Raw genomic sequence first — 26,759 nt, 5'->3', positions numbered from 1 at the left:
TGCACCTGCTCTACATTGCTCCACAGCAGCTTCTCCCCCTGCAGAGTCACCCCAGCACCGCAGTGCAGCCGCCCAGGGTTCAGCAGGGGCCCCTGGCAAGGACCGTGAGTGCAGCTAACAATCCGGTGTGCCTGGCAGTGAGGCAGCTGTAAAAAAGCAACCCGACCCCACAAGTACAGAGACTGAATTCCTCAACTTTAACATCATGACCCCCTGTAGAAAGCCACACGTGTCAGTTGCATTTTCACAGGGAGATGCAAAAATCAAGTGACACCAATTTTTAAGTTGAGTAAATAAAGTTGAGGAGATAGTTATTAACCTCACAAAAATATACTAAAGATCCCTCAACATAACACCTGAAGGTGAAATATGAACAGAGACAAACCTTGTCACTAAAGGCTCATTTCCCAAACGATCCTCAAAATGTTACTAATTCCCGCCCGTCCTCCACAGGAGCTCTGTGCATTGTAACTGTTCTGCAGGCAGCTTCCCATTAAATGCTGTTGTGGGACATTCCCAGGCCTGGAAATGTACCAACGACAGAATTTGAAGAGCAAACCTGGCTCCCCACACCAGGTGGGATTTGAGTGTTTTGTCCGTGTCACTTAGTCTTTGTCAACAGTACAGACGCCAGGGGCAGGACTCCAGGCTCTGCTTGAGGGATCCTGGCCCAGGGGCTGGAGGGGAGAAAGGATTGTAGATTCTCACCTGTGCTCTAGAGAGGAGGTAATAAGTGAAGGGGGCATTTTTGACTCTGCCCCTTTCAGTGTCCCCAGGGCTGGAATTCTACATTTCACAGGGCCAAATGACAGGGTGATGTCACTTGGTTAATGACAACCAGTGTTCTAGGTGAGGCTTAAACTCATAATCTCAGCACAGCTCCTCTCAGCACTGCTCTATAAGTACTGTGCGCTAACCAATTGCGCCACTGGAGCACCTATTCATAAGGCTTTTCTGAGACCCCTAGGTTGACACAGGCAAGGAGTGACCCCCAAAACATTCTCAGTGGGGTTGAGAGCAGATAGCGACAAGTGTTGTATTCGGTGGGGTGGTTTCATCTTAAGGGTTCCAGGCCCCATTTGACCCTTTTGTTCTTCCCTGTGTAATAACAGAGCTGATTAAGACTCAATGGAGAGTCTTGCTGCAGACCGACAGATCTGAAATCACTGATAACCAGCTCTAAGCATTAGTCCTGCTTTGGGACAGTGAAGTGCAGGGCCCCAGGGTGCTTGAACAGGGGAACAACACCCTAGGACTTTAAAAATGGGAGGGGTCTGCCTTGCCACTTTGTAAGGGCAGTGAGGGTGGGGAGGATGGAGAGCTGTGCGCGGGCGGGGGGGTCTTGCGGGTTGCGGCCGCGCCGGCGCGGGGCCTGGGGGCGCCGGGGGGGCAGGGGCGTTGCCTCGAGTAGAAGGGGTGGGGCTACTGTTCAGGCTCGGGTGGCCACTAATTTTAGGCAGGGCTGCCCGGGGGGGGGCAAATGGGGCAATTTGCCCCAACCCCCGGGCCCCACAGGGGCCCCGCGAGCCCTGGCCAAGAATCCCTTCCCTGGCTAGAGGCGCCTTTTTAATTTGTATTCATCCGGCAGCAGTCCGGGTCTCGTGGCAGTTCAGTGGCGGGTCCTTCAGTGCTGCCGAAGACGCGGAGCGAGTGAAGGACCCGCTGCCATTGAAGACTTGGATGCCGCCCAGTGAGTACAAGCGCCGCAGCGGGTGGCGCCTTTTTTATGTCCGCTCCCCCGCTTTGCCGCAGGCCCCCGAATCCTCTGGGCGGCCCTGCTTTTAGGGAGCCTGTTCCGCTCCTGGTGGGACCACAAGACGTCCCAGAGCAGAGAGGGTGGCCAGCAGAGCGGTGACAGGGGGGAACGGCAAGTGGCCGGCAATGTGGCCAGACAGCGAACGGAGAAAGGGGCTTTCCCCCCGGGAGGTGAGAGGTGAACTCTGGGTTTTCACTGACCCAGGCCAGCAGCTGTGGGTGAGGTGCAGTGAAGGGAGGGGCACATCCACAGAGCTTCTGGGGTCTGGATTTAGGAGCCCGAGGCAAAAGGCCACTGCCCAGCGCACTGTGGGTGGGGGGGCGGGTGTTTTGCTCATAGTGTTGTGTTATGAATCCTGATTGTGGTGTTTTCCCAAGTTAATACAAGGTGATTTTCCTCCTTTTTCTTAAAGTTTCTTTTCTACACTCAGTGGTTGTGAGTGGGGAAAGTATCACCTCTTAGAGGCACCCAGTGGCCAGGGTTAGTTTCCCCAGGTTACTGGGTGGGGGCTTAAGCAGACTGTGTGTTGTGTTGTTGAAGAGGAGCCCCAAGCACCCAAACAGGGAATTGTAACTTCAACCTTCAGAGTAAGAGCCAGAGGTGCTGCCAGCTGAGCTAGCCAGGCCGCCTAAACGTATTAACCCCTTTCACCGCAAGAGCAAACACACCGGGTACTTCTGTGCTTCTCAGCAGCTGGGAAAGAGCCTCTTGGGGGAAATATCTCCTGCCCCACCGCCAAAAGGAGCCCCTTGAGTGGGAACGGTCAGAGGCCCCACTCAGGGGCTGGCCCTGCTTTCCTACCGCCTTGTGATGCTGGCCGCAGAACGAATGCTGGTCTGTGAGTGGCCTTCAGTGGGGGGTTGGCATGGCAGGGAGCCATATCTGCCTTCTCTCAATGGGTCAATTGTACAGCTGATGTTCCTTAATGACCCATCAAACAGGCTAGACAGAACTGACACCAACTTGTCTGGGGTGTTCCCCGGAAGCAGAGCACAAGTTTGAAATACGAGCAGCATAGAGCCAATATTCATAACGTCAGCTACAAAAATGATACACATCTAGAGATAGCATCATTAGAATCAGCCAATCAGAACCTCTCCGTAGACCCCTTACACAACAACCTTTCTACAATATTGGCTGCAAATATAGAACAGTGGTCGCAACAGTGATCTGTACAGTTACAGATTATGTCAATAACGTCACAGGAGGTGACACGGCATCAGTGAGACTGATACTGGAATACTGCCTCCAGTTTTGGTGTCCTCATTTGAAAAAGATGTTGTGAAATTGGAGCTGGGGCAGCAAAGAGCCACCAAATGTTCTGAGGGCTGGAGAAAAATGCCTTTTAGTGAGCTACTGAATGAGCTCAACCTGTTTAGCTTATCAAAAGAAGATTGGCAGGTGACATCAATGAAGTGTTGAAGTGCCTTAATGGAGAGAAAAGATTGGCTATTAAAGGGCTCTTTAATGTAGCAGAGAAAAGCATAACAAGCCCCAATGGCTGGACGGTGAAAAGAGACAAATTCATATTACATCTAAGGCACAAATATTCAACAGCGAGCATGATTCACCACAGGAACAAGCTACCAAGGAAAGTGGTGGATTCGCCATCTCCTGATGTCATTTAATGAAGGCTAGATGCCTTTCTGGAAGCCGGCTTGTGTCATACAGGAGGCCGGTGATATGCAGGGGGTCAGATTAGATGCTCTAATCGTCTCTTCTGGCCATAAAGTTGACTAATTTCTGAATAACTGAGTGTAGCATTGGGAGCAGCGTCTGATGTTTTCCTGTCTAGCCGGCTTGCTTCCTAGAACGAACGCTCCTTGAGTGGGGTGATCCACAGGGAGTAGCTCAAACCTCCAAAGTGCCTGGGCAGGGGCAGGATATTAGCACAGCAAGGGAGGGTGTGGCAGTGACATCACAAAGGCCTTTTGCAGGACCTCAGACTATTGGTCCAAGGTGGTGGGGAGGTGGTGACCTCACAGAGAGATGCTGACATCAGCCAGGCAGGACAGCCCTCCACCACCATGTGCAGTGAGTAGGGACACAGTGAAGCACACGCCGCACTTGCTGGCTCAGCCTTGTGCATGGTGGGGTGGCCACCTCCCTGTTGATGAGACCTGGTCCCACCGTCTCCATGGAGCTCCAGGCTGCCCTGCTGCCATCCCTGTCTGTGCTGTCTTCTCTAGCAGTTGACTGGAAGGTGAGCATTGGCCGCATGCCATGTAGCCATGTTGTCTCCAAGGGCGAAAGCAGGAGGAATGGTACCTTCATAGCCCACCCAATATTCCATATCATAGTTAAGGAAAATATTTCTCAATGACCTCTCAGTAAAAGATCAGAAGCAGCCAGTGTCCGCATCAGTCTACGAGCATTGGTATTTTCTTGAAATTTGTCAGACCAACCTAACTAACACCTAACACACATTTGAAGTTCTTCTTTTCACACTGTTGCTCATTCTCAGGTTCTGCTTTGTCTCCAGACAGATCCATTCTCTTTCAGGACAGCCTTGCTCTTTCTGTCTGTTTCACTCGCTGAGGTGTCGGAGTAAACACTCCCCTACCTTCTATTCTCAGACAAACACTAGTATTAAGTGTTTGCTACTGATGGGTCTAGAAAGCATTGGTCAAGTGGAAGATACCGTTTCTGGGGGATTGCTCCCAAGATCCAGTACTTTGGGTTCAAACGTCTCCCAGCTTCCTTGGTGAAAATAGCACCAAGGCTTTTTTGCAATGTACAAGAAGAAAGGAGTTTTTCACCCCAAATGGGACTTGAACCCACAATCTCTGGCTTAGGAAGCCAACGCCTTATCCATTAGGCCACTGGGGCCCTGAAAACCAGTGGAAAGAGGGATGGAAATTCCCTCTCAGGATTGCACATTCCTCACATTCAATCAGAAGTCAAATACACCATTTAATGGCCTTACAGAAACGTCTGCATCCCCTGGCAGCGAGGCACCTGGGCAGGTGGCTGACAGAGCTGAGCACCACCTTTCTGCCAGCCATCGTTAGAGAAGAACCCCACCCTAGAGTCACCCCTCCCTCCTTCAGCACCTCCACGTCTGTGGCTCTGAGCGGCAGTAGGATGATTAGGGGGTGAATCCGGGGCTGGAAGGGGGGTAAGGTCGGCCTGTAAGGAGTAACCAGGTGGGGCAGACCCAGGGGGAGGCTGTGGGCTGCTGGTTGGTTGTTGGGATCCGAGCTCTAGATCAAAGCTGCACAGCGACCTGACACCCAGGGTTATAAGGCCGAAATAGTGACCCCCTTACTGGCCTTGGTGACCCCCAAACCCTTGTTACTAAGGGCATTGAGGAGCCTCTGTCCCTTAATAACTTCTGGGAGCTCCCCAGCAGGCTGCGGGCATCAGCCGCCTCCTGCCTCACAGGTTAGACTCTTGGTGCTGTGCCAGCCGCCCCCTCGCTTGCAGGCCCAGTGTAAGAAGCAGGAGGCCCGGTGCTGGCAGAAGAGGGTTTTGATTGATCGATCTCTGTGTGATGGGCACAGGACGCTTCCACTCAGTAGCACAGCTGGGGGGGGAGCAAGGGGAGCAGCTAAGGGCATTGGGTTCCTCCGGTGGGGGTGTGGAGCAGCCGTTCATTTTCCTGTTCGCACTCCTCTGCGGTGTGAAAATTGGGGCGGGGAGGCAGAAGCCCCACTTCCCTCCCGAAATGATACCCAGTGGGGGAAGCCAGGACAACAGGGTGGGGCGGCAAGTGGTGGCCAGACTCTCACCACCAGGGTCTAATCTAGCTCAGGGTCCAGCTCAACTTCCTCCCCGCACCACTGGCCCCCAGTCCCTTCCACCACCAGGTCAGCCCGGGCACTAGGGCAGGAACAGGGTGAGGCAGCAAGTCAAGCTGAGCAAGGCAGGCAAAAGCGAGTTTTGTCTTCATGGGCCACTCACAATGACGTCCTTTTTGTGTGCAACTGCTGCAAAAACATCCTGAACAGAGAAGCAACAGGCCAAAACACTGCCACACAGCTGCCAAAGTAGCTCAGTTGGGAGAGCGTTGGACTGAAGATCTGAAGGCCCCTGTTTCAATCCCAGGCTTTGGCAGGCCCTTTGATCCTTCTTTGTGCAGGGGGGGCTTGTTTTCTGGGAGGGTGGCAGCAGCACCTTTATCTGGGGCAGGTACCTGATTTTGGGCTCCCCAGCAGGACAACAGAGAGCATGGGCTTCTCCCCCTAGTTGGCCCACCTGACCTATAAGGATGGGAGATGGGAGCTGTCTTTCCCACATGACTTATTTGTCGACCCAAAGTGGCGGGAACAGAGTGAGGCAGGACGGCCCTCGGAGATGGTGCCAGAGGGGGCAGGGACTTGGGAGGGAAGCTCCTCTGCAAAGCTGAGTGACGACAGTACTGGGGAAGGGGCATCTGGCACCTGGAATGTGGCAGGGATTCAGAGGCCCAAGAGGAGGCACTTGATGTTAAGGTGTGAAAGGAAAGATCCATGGTAGGAACTGGCTCCCTTCCTCTGGACCACACAGTGTTTGGTGTTGGGGCGGATTTTAATTGTCTCAGCCGGCCTGAGAACCGCTGGTCCCGTTTTCTCAACTGTGAGAGGAAACGTTTTTACAATGAGCACTACCTGGCGCAGGTCTGTAGCGAGGTCGGCTTAGAGGACGTGTTTCTCCATAGCAGAACCAGTGGAGGGTGGGCGGTAGCCTCCTAGTCCTCTGACCCGAGCTCACACCAGCTGTAGAGGATACACCTTTCTGCAGGGACAGACCAGGAGTCGCACTGACCGGATTTACGTGAAGGAGAGCACGTCGACATGGCTAATCTATGGGGCACCAGGTGAGTGGCAGAGGTTTCAGGTGCTGAGAGTTTGCCTGACCCCTCAGGGACACAGTGTGAGGGGGTGTCCCAGGGATCTCTGTGAAAGGAGCAGAACAGGATTTACTTGGGGTGGGGAGAGAATTGAGAGTGGCTCAGGGGGTTGGACAGAGGTATTGCCCGGGTGAGAGACTGGCTAAAACACAGGCCTCGCTGTGAGCAGGATTTGAACCTGCGCAGGGGAACCCTATTGGATTTCGACTCCAACGCCTTAACCACTCGGCCATCACAGCTGTGAGCACAAAGCTACCCCAATGCCAGAGAAACTGGTAAAGAATCACAATGCCCAGGCGTGAAGTCATCTGAACTACAGAATTCCCACCGCAAACCTGGCCCCCAAAGCACAGGGGGGATTGGGGGTTTGTTCTCTTTGTAGCCATGTGCAGTCGCACAGAGAGCGGGTTTAAAGTCTCCCCTCCCACAGAGCGGGAAGGGGAAATGATTCTCAACTTGAAGCCTGAGGTGAATGAGGATGTCTGGACCAAGGGGCCAGGGACTGGCCTTTGCTAGAGAAACCACTGTCAAGTTTTAGCCAATTAGGACAAGTCAGCAAATAAGAACAACCTCAGGTCTCAGTAGCTGCTGCAGGTAGCAAAGTCCTACAGGGAGCAGTTTCTGGCACTACACCTGTGCAGCTCTGCTCCCCGGCTCTTCTCGGGCTCCTGCTCTCTCCTTAGCTCTGCCCCACTCTGGCCCAGGCAGTTCCAGCTCCCACGGAGGATGGGACCCCCTGGCCTGGTGACTCCCCCATTACACTGCCTGGCCTGTCAGTGCGGCTAACTTGGAGCTTTGGCCTCTCCCCATTGCCCCTGGGGACTGTCAGTCTTAGGGTCCTGATTCCCCATTGGCCCTTCCCCCGGGACTGGGAACTAGCCAACCAAACCCCGCCCCCTCCCACGCTAAGCTTTAGTAAAGGGCCAAGAGCCCCCTTACACAAGCCAGCCCCGTGAGGGTCACCAATGTGCAGAGAGGGCAGCATGAGCTGGTCCCATGGTGTAACGGGCGGCACTCAGGACTCTGAATCCTGCAATCTGAGTTCAAATCTCAGTGGGACCTTGTGGTAAAGCCCTGGAGCTCCCAGTGTTCAACTTCCCTGTCTCCAGTTGTGCAAGAGCCAGTCTTTCCTCTCCTGCTGGGTGACTCACACCTCCTAGAGCCAGGTCTCTGGCTGGGGTGGCCACAGTGGGTTGGGGCTCTAGAACTTGCTACCCTGATGGTTGGGATCCTTGCTGCTTCACCTGATGCCCACAAGTTTGGCCCTGGTGCTTCCTGCCACACTTTTCCTGGGGCCCACATGGTGCTTGAAGAAAGGAGGGTCAGGGCTGGTATTGATAGTCAGGGCTTGGCAGGAGGAAGAAGGTTCCCAGGCTGGAGCCCCACACACCTTCCCTCCTCCTCTGGGCACCTAGAGCAGAGGCGGCCCAGCTCTGTCTGCTGGATACCTGGGCAGAGTAGGTGAGTTCATGTAAATACAGTCTGGTCCCAAAGCCTCCCCAACCCTGGCTCATCACTAGCTGTCAGGAGAGTCATTCACACCTTGATTCCAAATCATCATTTGAAATTCTGAGGTTGGCCAACATTGCCGAAGCCAATGCACCGACATTGTCAGCAAACACAACAGCTGGGTGAGAAACCCGGCTTTGTCCAGACTTTTCAAACCTATTTTACTTTCTCAGGTACAAGTATTTGTCATACGTTGGAGCTGCTTTTAAAGTGTTTGTTAACATTGCAATTTCCATTTAGATTTGCAACCAATGACAACATTGGCAGCGCTGCATGTAACTACCTGACCACTGGGGGTGTTGGGAAATTCGGGAAGGGTGCACAACCCCTGGCTGGGGCGTATAGGGAATGCCCAGTTTCACTGAATTGAGTCTCCTACTGCAGCACCTCAGTAGGTCACATCAGAGAGGAGCTGCAGTGTCTAGGCAGTGGGATGCCTGTGCCTTTAGAGCCCAGCCCTGGGAAGCCCATGCTGAGAGGTGCTGCCTGTGGGAGAAATAGAAAAGCCCTCTGCTCCCCGACCCTGTTTTTGCAAACACTGGAGTCTCAGCCCCCAGGGTAACTGTTACCCCTCTGCCCTGCCTGTGCCGGGGTTTAACCCTCTGGCAGCGCCTCCCCTGGGCTTAACCCGGCTCCTTCCCCCTCCTGACTTTGCCCTTCATCCCCTCTCCTAACTCTGCCTCCAGCTGCTTGACCCCCGACCAGTCAATTTCCACCCCTGCTCAGACCCTGGCCACCCCCTCCTCTGATTTACCCCCTTTCCCCTCTTTAATCCCTGTAAAAGTAGGGGCTGGGTCCCATTCTCAGGGCGGGGGTTGGGCATCTGGCCCCTGCCTGCCCAATGCTCAAAGCGCCCCCCATGATCTTGCGGATGTTTGCCGAGTGCTGCAGGGTCACCTGCAGGGAGAGAGAGACGCGGTTAGGAGGTGAGGCAGCCAAGGGTGCCTCACCCAACACTGAGATGCAGCCACCTCTGGGGTGGGTTGCACAAGTCAGCAAATGAATTTGGAACAGGAAATGCACTGAAAGGACTGAGGCAGCTGCAGGAGGTGGAAAACCAGAAAAAGCAGGAGCCCTGGATCCCAGCCCTGCCCCTCCTCACTCTACCCACTAAACCTCCTCCCCTCTCCTCCCAGAGTTGGGGGGAGAACCCAGGAGTCCTGGTCCCCAGCCTTGCCCACCCCCATATTCCATCCACCAGCTGCCCCCCAATTGCAGGGCAGCGCAATGGGGCACACCAGGGCGCTGGACGGGCAACACCAGTGCCCCGGGGGAGAGATGATGCTAAGGGAGAAGCAGGCAGCAGACACCCCCACGACAGAGTAAGAAATGCTAGGGTGCGCCGTGCTGCAAGGAGTGAGGGGGGTTGGCAGAGAATGGGAGGATCTCCCCTCACAGCGGGTGCATCTGTCTCCCCTGCAATTCCTCCCCAGCCCTACTCCGTCCCAGGCTAATCCTGGCCCAGCTACCAGGGTTACATTTGGCCTGGATTCCCCAGCTGCTGGGGGAGGGGCGTGGGGCTGGGGAGCATGAGCCTCTACTCCCCCTTCCCCCAACACAGCTGCATGGGCACTGACCAAAGGAGCCTGCAGCACTGCTGCCTAGAGGAAACTGAGGCACCAGCCAGTGACAGACACATCATGGCTCTCCTCATCCTCATCCTCTTTTCCATATACAACCCGGGGGGGGGGGGACTCAGGGCAGTTGCATAGTTAACCTGTGGAACTCCTTGCCAGAGGATGTTGTGAAGGCCAAGACTATAACAGGGTTAAAAAAAAGAACTAGATAAATGAACAGAGGACAGGTCCATCAAGGGCTATTAGCCAGGGTGGGCAGGGATGGTGCCTGTAGCCTCTGTTTGCCAGAAGCTGGGAATGGGCAGGGGATGGATCACTGGATGATTCCCTGCTCTGTTCATTCCCTCTGGGGCACCTGGCACTGGCCGCTGGCAGAAGACAGGAGGATACTGGGCTAGATGGACTTTGCATCTGACCCAGTCTGGCTGTTCTTATGTCTCCCTTGGCGCAGCAGCGACACCCAGTGGCCAATCAGGGTAACGCACAGAAGGTGTTTTCCTTGGAGCAGCAGTGACACCCAGTGGCCAGGTGGCGTAATGCACAGCGTGTAGCTGCCTTCTAGGAGCAGTGACACCCACGGACCAGTCAAGATAACACACAGAGCATGTTTCCCATGGAGCAGAAGTGACACCCAGTGACCAGCAGGTGGCATCAGACTCTTCTCGTTTGGTGGGTGACTGAGGTGGGCTAGACAAAAAAAATCGGGGGGGCTGTGCTCCCCATCATCTGGCCCCACCCTTCACGGGGGCCATGCCTCCCATGCCTCTGCTCCTTCTCAGTTAAAGGCCAGGCTCATCTCCTCTCCCCCTGGCCAGGGTTTAGAGCAATACAACCTTTATTAAAATAAAATAGTAAACAGGGTTTACTTTAAATAATCTAAATCTGTCCAAATTTTAGTATTAAATCCAAAGTTCTTAAAGATCCCATCAATAACCAAAGCCAAAATAAAAAATTGAAACCAAAAATAATGCTTAATTTAAAACCCAAACACTAAGAAAAACTTTGTTTTCAAAAATAAAAATTAACAAATACCATAAATTAATAATTTCAACATTTTATCCAAAAGGTGTGCTACAGCAGGATGATAAAATAACATAAAATAAATAAGCCTGACCACTAAAACCTTCTATAAAGGATTTGGATCCTTGAATACTGGCCAAATCTGTATAAAATATGCAGAACTATGTCAAAACTGGTGTTGTAGGTCAGCCATTCGAATCAGAAAATGTCAATTAAAAGCTCCAGTCCAACTTAAAAAAACAAAACAACCCAATAAACCAAAACAGTCACAGCCTGAAACAAGCCTACACAGAAGCAAAATTAAACCTGTGCCAACATTGGAACAAACGATGTAAATTTCTAATTCTAACTTCTTGTTTCTCCCAGGAGGAAAGTGTTTTGCACCCCAGTAACCAGGCTGTCACTGCAGCTTTCCTTTCACTAAATAAGATTTTTACCAAATATAAATTGCCCTCAAATTTCTCTAAGAGAAATTGAAATTGTATCTTTGCACTAATATCCCAAGTGTGCAAGTCCATCCCCTCAGAGCAGTCCCACCCCCTGAGCCCAGGGGAGAATCCCAACTGGTTTGTGCATTTGTAACCCTGGGGCCTGAAGCTGATGAGAGAAAGGAAGTGAGCCATCTTGGAGCTTTCCGATACCACCTGCTGGGAGCAGAGGGAATTGACTGAGCGACGTCCTGGCTAATTTTCACCTTGTTGTCCGCCAGCAGGCTCCACTGGAGAACTCGGGAGTGACTTGACCATGGCAGCACCCTATTTACATATTAAAGCCGGCATTTGGGGCCATTGGTGTGAAATGTGAGTACTTTTGGGGTTGGGACCCACATGAGAAGGGAAGTGGAGAACCTGGAGAGAGTCCAGTGGCGGGCAATAAAAATGATTAGGGGGCTGGAGCACATGACTTACGAGGACCTACAGGCCATATCCTGTATGTTAAGCTAAGGCAAAGTGAGCATCTCTATAGTGTGACCTTTTACTCAGAAAGGAAAATTGACCTTTATCTTGTTACTTAAAGAGAGAAGTACCCACACCTGTCTAAGGCCTTTACCTAGACCAATCGACAATGGAGAATGGCATAAGGGGTTTTCAGTGTTGTACCCACAGATTTAACAGGTACACCACAAGGGAACTTATGTGCATATGTACACGTCATCAACACGCACAAACATACTAGCCTATGAAGCAAGCGTACCCTAACGTTTTGTGGGTAAGGAATGAAATTTGGGCATAGGAGGAAGGATTTCCGGCGCTTGTGCCCTATAAAAGAGGTAACCCACCTCACTAGAGCACGTCGCTCTATCATTCTGACTTACTTCCTCCATTCTCTATCTACTATCAGTAGGCTGTACTTGTTCTTAAACTTTAAGTTTCAAAGTAACTCGGCTAAGCTCGGTTTCCCTAAGTTTTTATTCTTTGTTTATTAGGTTTTGATTTTAAGTTTAACTTATTCAAGTAAACCCAAAGTAACATTAGCTTTTTCTAAGCACTGCATCTTTCACTCAAGAATTGAGAAACCTGAACTGCAAGGCTGGGCCTGTGTCTCTTACCACCAGGTTATCAAGAAAGGGTGTGAGTATATTAACCAAACCTTTGTTGCATATAATGCCATATGTATCTTTTGAATAGCAGTAATGCAACTGTAACTTTATAACTCAATTAAATTACATAAAATGTAAGCTAATAAATTAAATTTTCATCATATTTTCCAAATTAATATTATTAGTACACCCTAAATCAGGCTACATGGGACAGAGAGTTGGAGTGCAGGGGGATGAGAGCACTGGCTAGGGGGTGCAGGCTTTGGGGTGGGGGTGGAATGAGAGGTTCAGGGTGCAGTAGAGGGCTCAATGTTAGGGCAGAGAATTGGGCTGTGAGGGCTCTGGAACAAGGCCAGGAAAAAGAGACTTGAGGCATGCAGGGCCGTCCTTAGGATTTATGGTGCCTAGGCGAGATTATGAAACTGGTGCCCCTGTGCCTGATCTGCTCTTAGCAACACAAATATAAGCATACAGTATTGGAAAACTTGCCACATTCACGTTATTAAACCAGTTTAACTTAATGAAGCAAACTGTAATGCTGATGCACTAGCACTAAAGAAGTGGCACTATAGAAAAATTCTGATTTGACAGAATGATGCAAATAATATAATTTTTAATTTGTCAAAATTGTATTGGAAATTTATATGAAGAGGTATTGAAACAAAGATTTGTTTTTAATTAAAAGCAATCTTTCTGGCTTTTTGGCTGCAAAATCAGTTTAATAAGCTGGGTTTCCAAACAGTGGGAAAATATAACCCTAGTTTTACTGCTAGGTAAAGCACAAAGTGACCAAAATGAAGTCAGCACAGAATCATCTCATCTAGATTAAGGTAGCACAGAAATGTTACAGAAGTCCTATTGTGCCTTATTTTTGTTTGGAAAGACATTGGCAATAGCAGCACATTCACATGATAAAATACATGATAAATCACTGTCTCTAAAGTTCCATCAAAAACTGACATTTTCACAGCTCTAGCATGATCTGCTGTACAGATTCTTCACAAGGAAGTGTCCGTGGCCTTTTTAACTCATATTAACTATGTATTTACTTTATGAAAGTTGGAGAAAACATTGAAAATGTAAAACATTGGCTGCCCAACTTCTGGGCTGGCAAAAGCTATACTGACTCACAGGAAAAAAAAAAAGCAGGAGAATCTTAGTACAACATATGGTCAGTCTATACCAGGGGTCGGCAACCTTTCAGAAGTGGTGTGCCAAGTTCACTGTAATTTAAGGTTTCTCGTGCCAGTAATACACTTTAACGTTTGTAGACGGTCTCTCTCTATGTCTATATTATATAAATAAACTATTATTATCTGGGGCCCCGGACACCGGTCCTGCTCAGCCCGCTGCCAGCTGAGTAAATGAAACCCCAGACCAGCAGTGGGCTGAGCGGGACTGGTGGCTGGAACCCTAGACAAGGATCCCAGGCCCTGCTCAGCCCACTGCTGGTCTGGGGTTCTGACCACCAACTCCTGCCAGCCAGGATCCCGGCCGCCAACCCCCCTCAGCCCGCTACCAGCCTGGGATTCTGCTCACCCAGGCTGGCAGGAGGCAGAGTGGGGCCGGCGGCTGGGCTCCTGACTGGCAAGGGGCCGGCAGCCGGAACCCCGGAGTAGCAGTAGGCTGAGTGCTGCCGGCACCCCAGACTGGCAGCAGACTGAGCCACTCAACCCCCCACCGGCCCTGCTCAGCCCGCCACCAGCCCACTCAGCCCGCTGCCGGCTGAATGAATGGAACCCCAGGCTGACAGCAGGTTGAGTGGTTCAGCCAGCCTGCTCAGCCCGCTGCCAGCCTGGGGTTCCTTGGGGGTCCCCAGGCCAGCAGCAGGTGCTGAGTGGGGCCGGCGGCCGGTATCCCAGCTGGCAATAGGGCAGCAGCTGGAACCCCAGAGCAGTGATGGGCTGAGCCGCTCAGCCTGCCGCTGCGTACCATCAAAAATCAGCTCACCTGCCACCTTTGGTGCGTGTGCCGTAGGTTGCCGACCCCTGCTTTATACACTAGTAAGGAGATGAGCATATTACAGTTGTTGGAGGGCTCTTATCAGGAGTAACAGGCTATAGGAAAGTCAGTCGACATTTTTTGTTTCTCTGATGAAAACTGGCCCACTCCCTGCCCCAAACCAAACCTGTCACTAATAATTGTCAACAACTTAATTTTCTGTTTTTGGCTAAGATATTGATTTTTTTTAAAACAAAATATTGAAATTGGATTCAGGATTGTTAGCAAGAATTTTTGGCAAACAAAGTTGTTAAATGACAATCTAAATGGCAACACAGTACTGCTTTCATGCTTGGCTCACCCCCTAGCCTGCTGGTCCAACAGCTGCAGTAGACCCCAAAATCCACCTCTTGGGGTGCAGAGTGGCAACAGCAGCAGCAAACCCTCAAGTCCAATCACACGCCAACAGGCACCACCACCAGCCTTACGACCATGGTGAAGTTATCCCAGCATCTGATCTCAGGGACAGGTCACCCATGGAGCCACAGCAGCTCATCCTGCCCTGTGCAGTTCCCCCGGGATGAGATGGATCGCTGGCAGCTGCCAGCCCGGGGGAGAGGCGCTCCCCAGCTAGGGTGACCAGATCCAGATGTCCTGATTTTATAGGGCCAGTCCCAATATTTGTGGCTTTGTCTTATATAGGCATCAATTACCTCCCACCTAGGGTGACCAGACAGCAAGTGTGAAGAATCAGGAGGCTGGGGGTAAGAGGAGCTTATATAAGAAAAGACCCCAAAATTGGGATGGTCCCTATAAAAGTTGGACATCTGGTCACCCTACCCCAATCCCCTATCCTGATTTTTCACACATCTGGCTAACCCCTGCCCAGCCCTGTGTGACATTCCAATCCTGGCTCACTGCCCAGGAAGTGAGTTACTTTCCCTTTCATTCCTCAGCTGGCAGCCAGCCAGCCTCCTCCTGCCCACCAACCCCCCAGCACCTCACCCAACCCAGCCCAGATGGAGGAGGGAGGGAGGAGAGAGGGATGCTCCTGGGAGGAGGGAGAAAGGAGGGGTGCTCCATGGGGCAGGGCGGAGGAAGAATGGATGTTATGGGGGACAACAAAGGATACTGGTTCCAGAGCCGCAGAGCCTGACTCACCTCACCTCAGCCGGGGGAAAGCGTCACACTCACAGGTGAGCTCCCGCCCCAACCCCTCCCCTCCCCCGAGACCCCAGCAACCAATCCCCCCCCCCTCCGACTGTGCTGCATTCAGCTCTCTCTAGGACCCAGCAGCCATGCTCTTACATGCTCCACGGCTTCCCGTCTGTCCTGGCTCCCAGCAGAGCAGTGACCCCAGACCTCGTGGTGCCCTAGGCAGCTGCCTATGGCTAATGACGGCCCTGGAGACATGAGAGAGAGAGATCAGGCTAGAGCAGAAAGTGGTTGGGGGTGTGTGTGAAGGGTTTGAAATGCAAGGAGAAGAAAAATCTTTCTCCTGCTCCCTCTCATCAGAGCATCTAAAAACCAGATGAGAGATACCTCTCCCCCACTGCAACATCAACTCTGGTGGGCTCGGGCTGAGGAAGGATCTTCTCTCCCCAGCAGCTCCATCACGCCTGGGCTGGGCCATGGACACCTCCCCGCACAGATCTGGTGTGCCTGGCCTGGGACAGGGGAGGGGCTCCTCTCCTCTCCATTGGGGACATGGCGGGATGAGAGATGTGACAGGGCTTTACGGAAATCATTTTTTGGCTGATTCATGTGCCAGTCCTAGTCCTTGCTGACCCAAACGAACGGTTTATCATGCATGCTGATGCCAGTTTGGAGGGTCTGGGAGCACTCGCCTACCAGGAAGTGGAAGGTAAATGTAAATCTGTGGCCTTTGCCAGCTGAGGACTGTCTGATAGCGAAACTCGCTATCCCATCCACCAGCTGCAGTTCTTGGCCTTGAAATGGGCCATCACTGAGAAATTCCCAGACTACTTGTCCGGTGCTCAGTTTCAGCTATGGACAGAGAACAATCCACTGACTTCTGTGTTAACAAGGGCTAAGCTGGATGCTCCAGGGCAGAGATGGGTGGCTACTTTTGCTAGCCATAACTTCAGCATTCAATACCAATGAGTTGGTATAACAGATAGTGTGATGTATCAGGACCACCAATTCTTGGCTGGGGGGAAGATGTAAGCAGGGTCAGAATGAACTCTACCCTGCCATCTGTTGGTGATGTGATGCAAAGGCATTTAGCTGCTGATATGCATGGTCACACCCACCCTGCATTGCATGATGGGGGTGCTTGTCCAAACTACCTCACTCCCTAACAACACACCTTTTACCTCAGGACTAAAATACACCGTGAAAGAGATCTAACGGCATAAGCTTAGGGTGAGCAACTGCAGCACTAACAACAATTTGAAGAGATTCAAAACCACCTCTGCCTCTGTTTTTCCACACCAGGAACAGCAGAAAGGACATCAGCAGCACCTGCAAGACACCAACAAACATCCATTTCTACCTCCCTCCACGAGCGGCCGTTAGGAACCCATACCCCTAAATGGTGAGCACTTTTCAGGAGAGGGTGACGCTCTCAGGCCTCAAATGCCAGGTACAGTTACTCTGTCCTTGATCCAAAATCAACAGGAAAATACACTGGATTACTCCTGCTCCAATAACAAAGAGACTGGGGATATCGCAGCAGCTGAAATGACCGTTTGGACAAGCACTCCCATCATGCAATCCGGGGTGGGTGTAACCATGCAAATGACATCAGCCCCAAAAGGCCTTGACAACACATCACCAACAGATGGCAGGGCAGACTTCATACTGACCCTGCTTCAACTAGATTGTGGCAAAGATTCCAAAACACCGAATGTTAAAACTCACCAAACGCGGGTCAATCCATCCTCATCGTCGTAACCGCTCGTTATATTCCACACCCGAACGTAGCCCTCATATGGACAACATACCCTCCTAACTCAGTGTCTGTACGTTAACCTTTTACCCCCCAGTCAGGGCTATTGTAGATTATGTATTCTTTATGCCACCCGATCTTAAACTGAATTTTGCATCCCTTGGGTAAGCTGTACGTTGTTCCCTGAGCACCAGAAACTTCTATGCCGAAACTCTGTACTGTACACTTTTTTTTTCTTTGAACGTCATCTTAATAAAATGTTGACTTTTGTTCGAGATCCCGGCTCCTGTTCCTTTGCAAGGCGTGTGCGTTTGCTCCGGGTTTTAGTCTGCTAATACAGCGGGGGAGGGGGGGGCGATTGAGCCAGACGCGCTTGCCTGCTGCAGACACGGATCCAAGGCTGAACCTCGTCCCCCACAAGCTTGAAAGCTTAACTGAAAACTGTTTAAGAAGTGCTCCCATCTCCGGCACTCAGCTACCCAGCTCCCAATGGGGTCCAAACCCCAAATAGATCCTTTTTACCCTGTAGAAGCTGTAAAATCCTGTAACCAGGGCAGCTGCCTAGTAGCCTGCGCATCTGCCTGCCAGCACGAGAGCGCGTAAGGCACTAATCCGGATAGTGGCGGCTAGGTGACAGGGGGCAGGTGTAAAGAAGCAGCAGAGTGGCGCAGCGGGAGCGTGCTGGGCCCATAACCCAGAGGTCGATGGATCGAAACCATCCTCTGCTATACGTGCGCTTGTTTCTTTTCCCTCTGGGCCTTCAAGCGAGCCGGTGACCAGCAGAGCACCAAGAGCCTAGGCCATGAGGCAAGAGGTGGCTGAGGCGAAGCGGTGGCCTGCCAGGGAGCTCCCTGGCACCTCTGGCTGTCTGGGCTGAAGGCAAGAGGCAGGCCTAGGCGTGGTGAGGGCCTCCTGTCCTGGAATGAGGCTGCAGTGCTTCCTGGTCCCCTTTTCCCACCACCCCGGCAGGCGGCTGCTGCGGGAGAACACGAGGAGGCTCTGGGGCGCTAGGCAGCGCTGTGTGTGTGGCTGTCAGGGAAAGAGCCGAGGCTCGGACTCGACCTGCCATTGACTCGCGTGGCTCTGCGCGGCCGTCAGCCGGGCAGGGCGGGCCAGGCTGCGGGCGTGACTCAGGCTTGGCGGCAAGGCGCTTTCCTGACGAGGCATGAGGCAGGCCAAGAGCTTTGCACAGCGTACAGAGAAGTGGGAGGGAGGCGTCTTTGAGCCGGCGTGTCTCCTCCGCTTCTCCCTTGCCGCTTGGGCGGAGGCGGGAAGGGAGCGAAATGTTCCCGGCTGAAAGTTTTTGTGCTCGGCCTTGAGGATTAAGCCTGAGCCTCCGGCACGGCTGCTGCCAGATGGGTTTCTGAATGGCATCCAGCCCGCTCTTTGGACCACCTGCTGAAAGCACTGAGGCCAAGAGGCAGCAAAATGGGACCTTTGAGGCTCCCCCACAGGCTTCGGGGAAAGCGAGGAAGCAGCACAGGCTTAGCGCCGTCCCTGGGTGGGCTCAAACCACCACCCTTTCGTTTAACAGCCAAACGCGCTGATCCATTGCGCCACAGAGACACATGGGGCAAGGCTGTATTGAGCACAAAAGCCGGGCATCAGCTCAGGGTACGGTATAGCACACGCATGCAGTGGTTAGCCAAGCAACAGCAAGGAACTGGACTGGTATGGAGCGAAAGTTCTGTGGGAAGGAACCGAAAAGAGCACCAGGGCTGTGGTACAGCGCTCACATACACTTTCTTTGGTCCGTTTTGCTGGAAGAGTTAACAGTGAGAGACTGCTAGTCACAGGTCAGTGGGTGGGTTTGTGCAAAGTAGGAGTGTACAGGGAACTGTCTTTGAACAGAAGGAAGGAGAGGAACCAGCGAGAGGAAGGAGGCTGAACTACTTCTCTCTCTTTGAACAGCATTCTGTGTTAATGGTTCTTGCTTTGAATTCTTCAATTGGAGTCATTTCGGGGAAGTGATCCTCACTTAGGGCTTGGCTACACTTACAAGTTGCAGCGCTGGTGGAGGCTTTCCAGCGCTGCAATTACACCCCGTCCACACTTGCAGGGCACAACCAGCGCTGCAACTCCCTGGTTGCAGCGCTGGCTGAAAACCCATCCCGGCAGGGGTATAAGGAGTGCAGCGCTGGTGGATCCAGCGCTGCTCAGCAGGTGTGGACACTCACCAGCGCTTTACCTGTCCTCCAGGGCCGCATGGCCGCGCTTTCCTGACGAGGCATGAGGCAGGCCAAGAGCTTTGCACAGCGTACAGGGAAGTGGGAGGGAGGCGTCTTTGAGCCGGTGTGTCTCCTCCGCTTCTCCCTTGCCGCTTGGGCGGAGGCGGGAAGGGAGCGAAATGTTCCTGGCTGAAAGTTTTTGTGCTCGGCTTTGAGAATTAAGCCTGAGCCTCCGGCACGGCTGCTGGCAGATGGGTTTCTGAATAACATCCAGCCTGCTCTTTGGACCACCAGCTGAAAGCACTGAGGCCAAGAGGCAGCAAAATGGGACCTTTGAGGCTCCCCCTAGCCCTCGAGGAAGTAGCACAGGCTTAGCGCCATCCCTGGGTGGGCTTAAACCACCATTCTTTCAGTTAATAGCCAAACGCGCTGACCCATTGTGCCACAGAGACACAGATGGGTGAGGCTGTATTGAGCACAAAAGCCGGGAATCAGCTCAGGGTACGGTATAGCACACGCATGCAGTGGTTAGCCAAGCAACAGCAAGGAACTGGACTGGTATGGAGCGAAAGTTCTGTGGGAAGGAACCGAAAAGAGCACCAGGGCTGTGGTACAGCGCTCACATACACTTTCTTTGGTCCGTTTTGCTGGAAGAGTTAACAGTGAGAGACTGCTAGTCACAGGTCAGTGGGTGGGTTTGTGCAAAGTAGGAGTGTACAGGGAACTGTCTTTGAACAGAAGGAAGGAGAGGAACCAGCGAGAGGAAGGAGGCTGAACTACTTCTCTCTCTTTGAACAGCATTCTGTGTTAATGGTTCTTGCTTTGAATTCTTCAATTGGAGTCATTTCGGGGAAGTGATCCTCACTTAGGGCTTGGCTACACTTACAAGTTGCAGCGCTGGTGGAGGCTTTCCAGCGCTGCAATTACACCCCGTCCACACTTGCAGGGCACAACCAGCGCTGCAACTCCCTGGTTGCAGCGCTGGCTGAAAACCCATCCCGGCAGGGGTATAAGGAGTGCAGCGCTGGTGGATCCAGCACTGCTCAGCAGGTGTGGACACTCACCAGCGCTTTAATTGTCCTCCAGGGAACAAGGAGCTATCCCAGAATTCCTGTTCAGCAACTCTGCTCATCAGTTTGCACTCTACTGCTCTTGCCTCAGGTGACCAGCCCTTTAAATGCCCCGGAATTTTAAAAATCTCCTTCCTGTTTGCTGCAGCCAGGTGTGGAGTGCAATCAGTTAATCTTTCCAGGTGACCATGCCTCCACGTGGCAAACGAGCCCCAGCATGGAGCAATGGCGAGCTGTTGGACCTCATCAGTGTTTGGGGGGAGGAATCAGTGCAGGCACAGCTGCGCTCCGGCCGTAGGAATTACGATATCTTTGAGCAGATATCAAGGTCCTTGCTGGATAGGGGCCATGATCGGGACGCACTGCAATGCAGGGTGAAAGTTAAGGAGCTGCGGAGTGCCTATTACAAAGCCCGCGAGGGTAATCGCCAATCCGGAGCTGCCCCCACGACCTGCCGTTTTACAGGAGATGGACGAGATACATGGGGTGACCCACTGCCAATCCCAGGATAACGATGGACACTTCTGAGCAGGCTGGGGACAGGAGGAGGCGGAGGCGGCGGAGGCGGAGGCGGGGAGGAAACCACGAGTGAAGCTACTGGGATGGGGGAAGACACCCCAGAGTGGACATGCAGCCAGGAGCTCTTCTCAAGCCAGGAGGAAAGTACCCAATCGCAGCAGCCAGCAGTTGCAGAAGGACAAGCAGAGGAGCGGGTTAACGGTAGCGGCTTTTATTTTCTGGGTGGAAATGTTTCTGGAGAGGAAGGGGGGTTATGGCTGCATGCATGCCAGCCTCTAGATGTGGAATAGCCCGTTGATGTGGTCTATCACGTCGCGGTAATCTGCTTCAGTTATCTCAGCAAAAGTTTCAGCCAGGCGTGGGCAATATGCCTGCGCAGGTTTATAGGGAGAGCCACTGTGTTTCTTGTCCCAGTCACGCTGGCGTCCGCGCCACTGTTCCGCGAGTGGGGGTATCATGTCTGAACACAGGGAAGCCGCGTAGGGTCCCGGGCGGAATCCACATTGCTGTAAAAGAGCCTCCCGCTGTCCCCTAGTGACTCGCAGCAGGGAGATATCTTGCAGGATTAACTCCTGTGAAAAATGTTGGGAGACTCTTTAGTGAAGAGATAGGTAGATAGTGAAGATCACCCCTGCAGCTGCATCTTCACTCAACCCCTCTATCACTCCAGATTACCCGAAGCAACCAGCCCCCCTCTATCAATCAAGCCCCACTTCTCCTTCTATAAGCACCCCTCACTCACCATTTCGTGACTTCTGTCGTGTTATGCGTGTGGGAAAAGAATGTTAAAGTGCGAACTCCCTCAGTGTAACAATTCATGTCTGGAGATAGTGGATACAATGCTGCCCCTGTTAAATGTTTCATTTCTACAGTGACCTTGACTCCTGGAGTGGGCAGATGTTCCACAGCACAGAGGGTACAAAATTTGAGAAGAAATCCCCAAAAGAGCAAAGAGGACATGCTGAAGACTGTTCTTCAGCACTCTGCTGCAGAGAGAAAGGAACTGAAGGAGTGGCGAGAGAAGGAAAGCATGATCCGCCAGAGACATTGGCGTAGAAACGCTGTGGCAAAGAAGAAAAGCACAAACCAGCTGCTAGAGATCCTGTCGAGCCAAGCGGACTCTCTCAAGGCAATCTTAGCCATGCAGGCAGAGCAGTCCCGTGCTGCCCCACAGCCCCCCCCCGTCCCAAAGCTTTTTTCCTTGTGCCCCAATGTCAGCTCAAACCGCCTTTCCCCAGCATTCAGTTTCTTACCACCACCAGCTGCCTCCAACACCTGTTCTTTCACCAACCAGCCCTGATACCTACCACCCTTACCCTCTGCACTCAACCCCCATAACCATGCAGTATATGCACCCTGAAGTGCAGGAATCGTTAAACAGCACTCCAGACAGGACACATGCAAACTTGTGACTGTACAGTTCACCAACACACCCTTCCCTCTTGTGTTCATGAAATGTTGTGTGTCTGTCTGTCTGTCAAGGAATTTTTTTTCTTTACAATAAAACAATTCTTGGCTTTGAAAACAGTCTTTATTATAGCAGATAGTGAAAGATACCTTAGCCCAGTAAAGAAAGAGGCACTGCAAATCATTTTAGGGATAATAGAATAACAGTGTAAACAGTGCAATTCACTCCCATGCAAGTCAGCAAACATTACTGTTGGCTTTCAGCCTCAAATTCTTCCCTCAAGGCATCCCTAATCCTTGAAGCCCTGTGCTGGGCCTCTCTATTAGCCCTGCTCTCTGGCTGTGCATATTCAGCCTCCAGGACTTGAACCTCGGTGGTCCATGCCTCACTGAATGTTTCACCCTTCCCTTCACAAATATTATGGAGGGTACAGCAAGCGGATATAACCGCGGGGATGCTGCTTTCCCCCAAGTCTAGCTTCCCATACAAGCAACGCCAGCGTGCCTTTAAACGCCCAAAAGCACACTCCACAGTCATTCGGCACCGGCTCAGCCTGTAGTTGAACCGGTCCTTGCTCCTGTCAAGCTTCCCTGTATAGGGTTTCATGAGCCAAGGCAGTAACGGGTAAGCGGGGTCTCCAAGGATCACAATGGGCATTTCGACGTCCCCTACTGTGATCTTCCTGTCTGGGAAAAAAGTCCCTGCCTGCATCTTCCTGAACAGGCCACTGTTCCGAAAGATGCGTGCATCATGCACCTTTCCAGGCCAGCCTGTGTAAATGTCAATGAAACGCCCGCGGTGATCCACAAGCGCCTGGAGAACCATAGAGAAATACCCCTTTCGATTAACGTACTCTGATGCCAGGTGGGGGGGGCAGAATAGGAATATGCGTCCCATCTATTGCCCCTCCACAGTTAGGGAAACCCATTTGTGCAAAGCCATCCACCATGTCCTGCACGCTCCCCAGAGTCACGGTCTTTCTTAGCAGGATGCGATTAATTGCCTTGCAAACTTGCATCAAAACGATTCCAACGGTCGACTTTCCCACTCCAAACTGGTTCCCGACCGACCGGTAGCTGTCTGGATTTGCCAGCTTCCAGATTGCAATAGCCACCCGCTTTTCCACCGTCAGGGCAGCTCTCAATCTTGTGTCCTTGCGCCGCAGAGTGGGGGTGAGCTCAGCACACAGTCCCATGAAAGTGGCTTTTCTCATACGAAAGTTCTGCAGCCACTGCTCGTCATCCCAGACTTCCATGACGATGTGATCCCACCACTCAGTGCTTGTTTCCCGAGCCCAAAAGCGGCGTTCAACGGTGCTGAGCATTTCTGTGAATGCCACAAGCACTTTGGTGTCACACGTGGCAGGAGAATCGATATCGATATCATCGTCAGACTCCTCGCTGTCACTTTGGAGCTGAAGGAATAGCTCGACTGCCAAACGTGTTGTGCTGGCGACACTCATCAGCACAGTCCTCAGCAGCTCGGGCTCCATTTCCCACAGAGTAAAACAGAAAGACACTCACAATGGCGCCAAACGTTGCCGGAAAGACAGAATGCTGGGATGTGAAGCGATGCACCACGGGGCGTTGGAACAGGAAGCGGAATGACCCACACACTTCCTTCCCCTTCCCACAATACTCAGCACCAAAACGGCACCAAAACGGGATGAGGTGTTCTGTGGGATAGCTGCCCACAATGCACCTCTCAATACAGCGCTGGAAAGTGCTGCAAGTGTGGCCACACTGCAGCGCTGGTAGCTGTCAGTGTGGCCACACTCCAGCGCTGGCCCCTACACAGCTGCATGACCAGCGCTGTAACTCCCAGCGCTGCAACTTGTAAGTGTAGCCATACCCTTAGTTACCTAATTTTCAAAGTCATGTGAATGGTGTTTGGTGCGTGTCTGGGAGCTCGTCATGGCGAGGTAGAAAGCAGTGGGGGCAGAGAGGCTGTGTAACAGCCAAGGGTGTCAGCCTTGTTTTTCGTCTCTTTAGAGCTCAGATCCAAGGGTATATTACTTCTGTTCACTGGATTGTTGGGTAGTAAGTCATCTATTGGACTTTGATTTATTGGCTGTTGTCTGCAGGTAGTAAATCAATCACCAAATGTGCTCCTGTTGATTCTGCAACTTTACCAGGGTAAGAGGTGGGAGTGGAGTGGATGGGGGAGCCCCACCTGTCAATCCTGTGCTGTGAGGACAGGAGGTAAGTCACAATAAGATATATCAACTTCAGCTACACTATTCTTGTAGCTGAAGTTTTGTGTTTACATTGACCTTGTTCCCCCAGCCTTCCCCCAGTGTAAACCAGGCAAAAGTGTAAGTAGTCTCTTAGCCTATCCATGCTGTGATCAAGTGTCTTGGGGTCTATCTACACTATGAAATTAGGTCAAATTTATAGAAGTGTTTTTTTTAGGAATTGTTTTTATACAGTCGATTGTGTGTCCCCCAACACAAAGGGCTCTAAGTGCATTAAGTCACTGGACTGCATCCACAGTATCAAGGGAGCGTCGACTTCTGGAGCGTTGCAATTTGGGTACCTGTGGGTAGCTATCCCACAATCTCCGCTGTCCATTGGGATTCTGGGTTGAGATCCCAATGCCTGATGGGGCAAAAACAGTGTCGCGGGTGATTCTGGGTACATGTCATCAGACCCTCCTCGCCCTCCCTCCCTCCGTGAAAGCAACAGCAGACAATCATTTCGCACCTTTTTTCCTGGGTTACCTGAGCAGACGCCATACCACGGCAAGCATGGAGCCCGCTCAGCTCACCATCACACCGTACGTCTCCTGGGTTCTGGCAGACATGGGACTGCATTGCTACACAGCAGCAGCTCATTGTCTTTTGGCAGCAGAAGGTGCATTATGATTGGTAGCCATTGTCATTGTACTCCTAGGTGCTCTTTTAGCTGATCTCAGTGAGATCAGTTGGGGTGCCTGGGCAGACAAGGGAGTGACTCAGCCAGCTCATTCCCATCTTCTGCCAAGCAACCAGGAGAGGACGATGGCTAGCAGTTGTACTGCCCCGTTTGCTACCAGCCTAAAATGTAAAAGCTAGATGGATCAAAACAAGAAATTGACCTGATTTGTTTTGTGAAATCAACGGCCTGCTAAACCCAGGGTTTTGAGTTCAATCCTTGAGGGGGCCATTCTGTGTGACAGTTGTTTGTGTTTCTTCTTGATGCAAAGCCACCCCTTTTGTTGATTTTAATTCCCTGTAAGCCATGCCGTCAGTCGCCCTCCCTCCATCAGAGCAATGGCAGACAATTGTTTCACACCTTTTCTCAGCGCAGAACCAGAAGCTGCAAAAGCAAAACCAGGCAAGGAGGCGACAGCAGTGCGGTGACAAGAGTGATGAGGACATAGACATGGTCATAGACTTCTCACAAAGCATGGGCTGGGCAATGTGCCCCGGCAATGTGCACATCATGCTGATGAGCTCTGCATGGTCACCTGTGCTGATCAGCACACTACACTGGCCAAACAGGAAACGAAATTAAGAAGTTTGCAGGCCTTTTCCTGTCTATCTGGCCAGTGCATCTGAGTTGAGAGTGCTGTCCAGAGTGGTCACAATGGAGCACTCTGGGATAGCTCTGGAGGCTAATACCTTCAAATTGTGTACACACTACCCTAAATTCGACCAGGCGAGGCTGAGTTCAGTGCTAATCCCCTCGTCGGAGGTGGAGTAAAGAAATCGATTTAAAGAGCCCTTTAATTTGAAAAAAAGGGCTTTGTCGTGTGGATGGGTCCAGGGTTAAATTGAGGTAACGCTGCTGAATTCAACCTAAAATCATAGTGCAGACCAGGCCTCTGTGGGATTTTATAGCTACTGGCTGGCTGGGTGTCCAAAAAAGGGAGCAACCCTCCCCCCCCCCCCCCGCTTCCATTGATCACACTTGGTAACTACTAAGCAGAAGCACAGAATCATAGATTGATTTGCTGAGTCTCCTGCAGGCTTCCTAACAGCACAGCAGGGCTGCTCTTCGATCTGCACAATGTTGTTTCGTTTAGCAGTGACTGTGAAGGCACTTCCAGCTATTTGGCCGTGGGAACTCTGGTATTAAGTGGACACCCTGTGTATGGCTGTATTGCTTGTAGATTTATATATTCTGTATTGATGTTACCAAATGGAGTATTTTGTAGCTGTCTGCTATAATTTGTTTAACTTGTATGAAATATGAATATGCTCCCTCAGACTTAACTACCTGCCTTTCACACACTCCCTGCCCCTCGCTCTCTGGGGTGGGAACAAGCCACCAGCATGTGTGTCCATTGGATTTTTTTTATTTAATTACTTCTCATTGTTAAATTATTTATGAGTGTTTTTTAAATTTCATTGCAGTGCGTTTTCTTCCTGCCACTGTCACCTGGCAGCTCAGGGATGTGAGATTCTCCTCCATTGCGTTTCTGCCTATGGAAAAAGAAGAGAGATCACACATCAGTACTTTTGGAAATAAAAGCAACCTGAAACAAACCAGCTGTCTCCTCAGTGTGCAGTTTGTGTCTTTTGCTGCA

General features: G+C 51.8%; 3 non-coding genes across 3 annotated transcripts; 1 reads left to right on the top strand and 2 right to left on the bottom strand.

Moving 5' to 3' along the window:
- Positions 1 to 4,512: 4,512 nt before the first annotated feature.
- On the bottom strand, positions 4,513 to 4,585 carry TRNAR-CCU. The gene has a single exon. It is a non-coding gene; the product is annotated as a tRNA-Arg (tRNA).
- A 2,159-nt stretch (positions 4,586 to 6,744) lies between these two features.
- On the bottom strand, positions 6,745 to 6,826 carry TRNAS-CGA. Its single transcript has one exon. It is a non-coding gene; the product is annotated as a tRNA-Ser (tRNA).
- Positions 6,827 to 17,741: 10,915 nt separating this feature from the next.
- TRNAM-CAU lies at positions 17,742 to 17,813 on the top strand. The gene has a single exon. It is a non-coding gene; the product is annotated as a tRNA-Met (tRNA).
- Positions 17,814 to 26,759: the final 8,946 nt, after the last annotated feature.

The sequence above is a fragment of the Mauremys reevesii genome, linkage group 12 (assembly GCF_016161935.1).
Source record: "Mauremys reevesii isolate NIE-2019 linkage group 12, ASM1616193v1, whole genome shotgun sequence".
NCBI classification, from domain to species: domain Eukaryota; kingdom Metazoa; phylum Chordata; order Testudines; family Geoemydidae; genus Mauremys; species Mauremys reevesii.
This window is presented reverse-complemented; position numbering and strand designations above follow the sequence as displayed.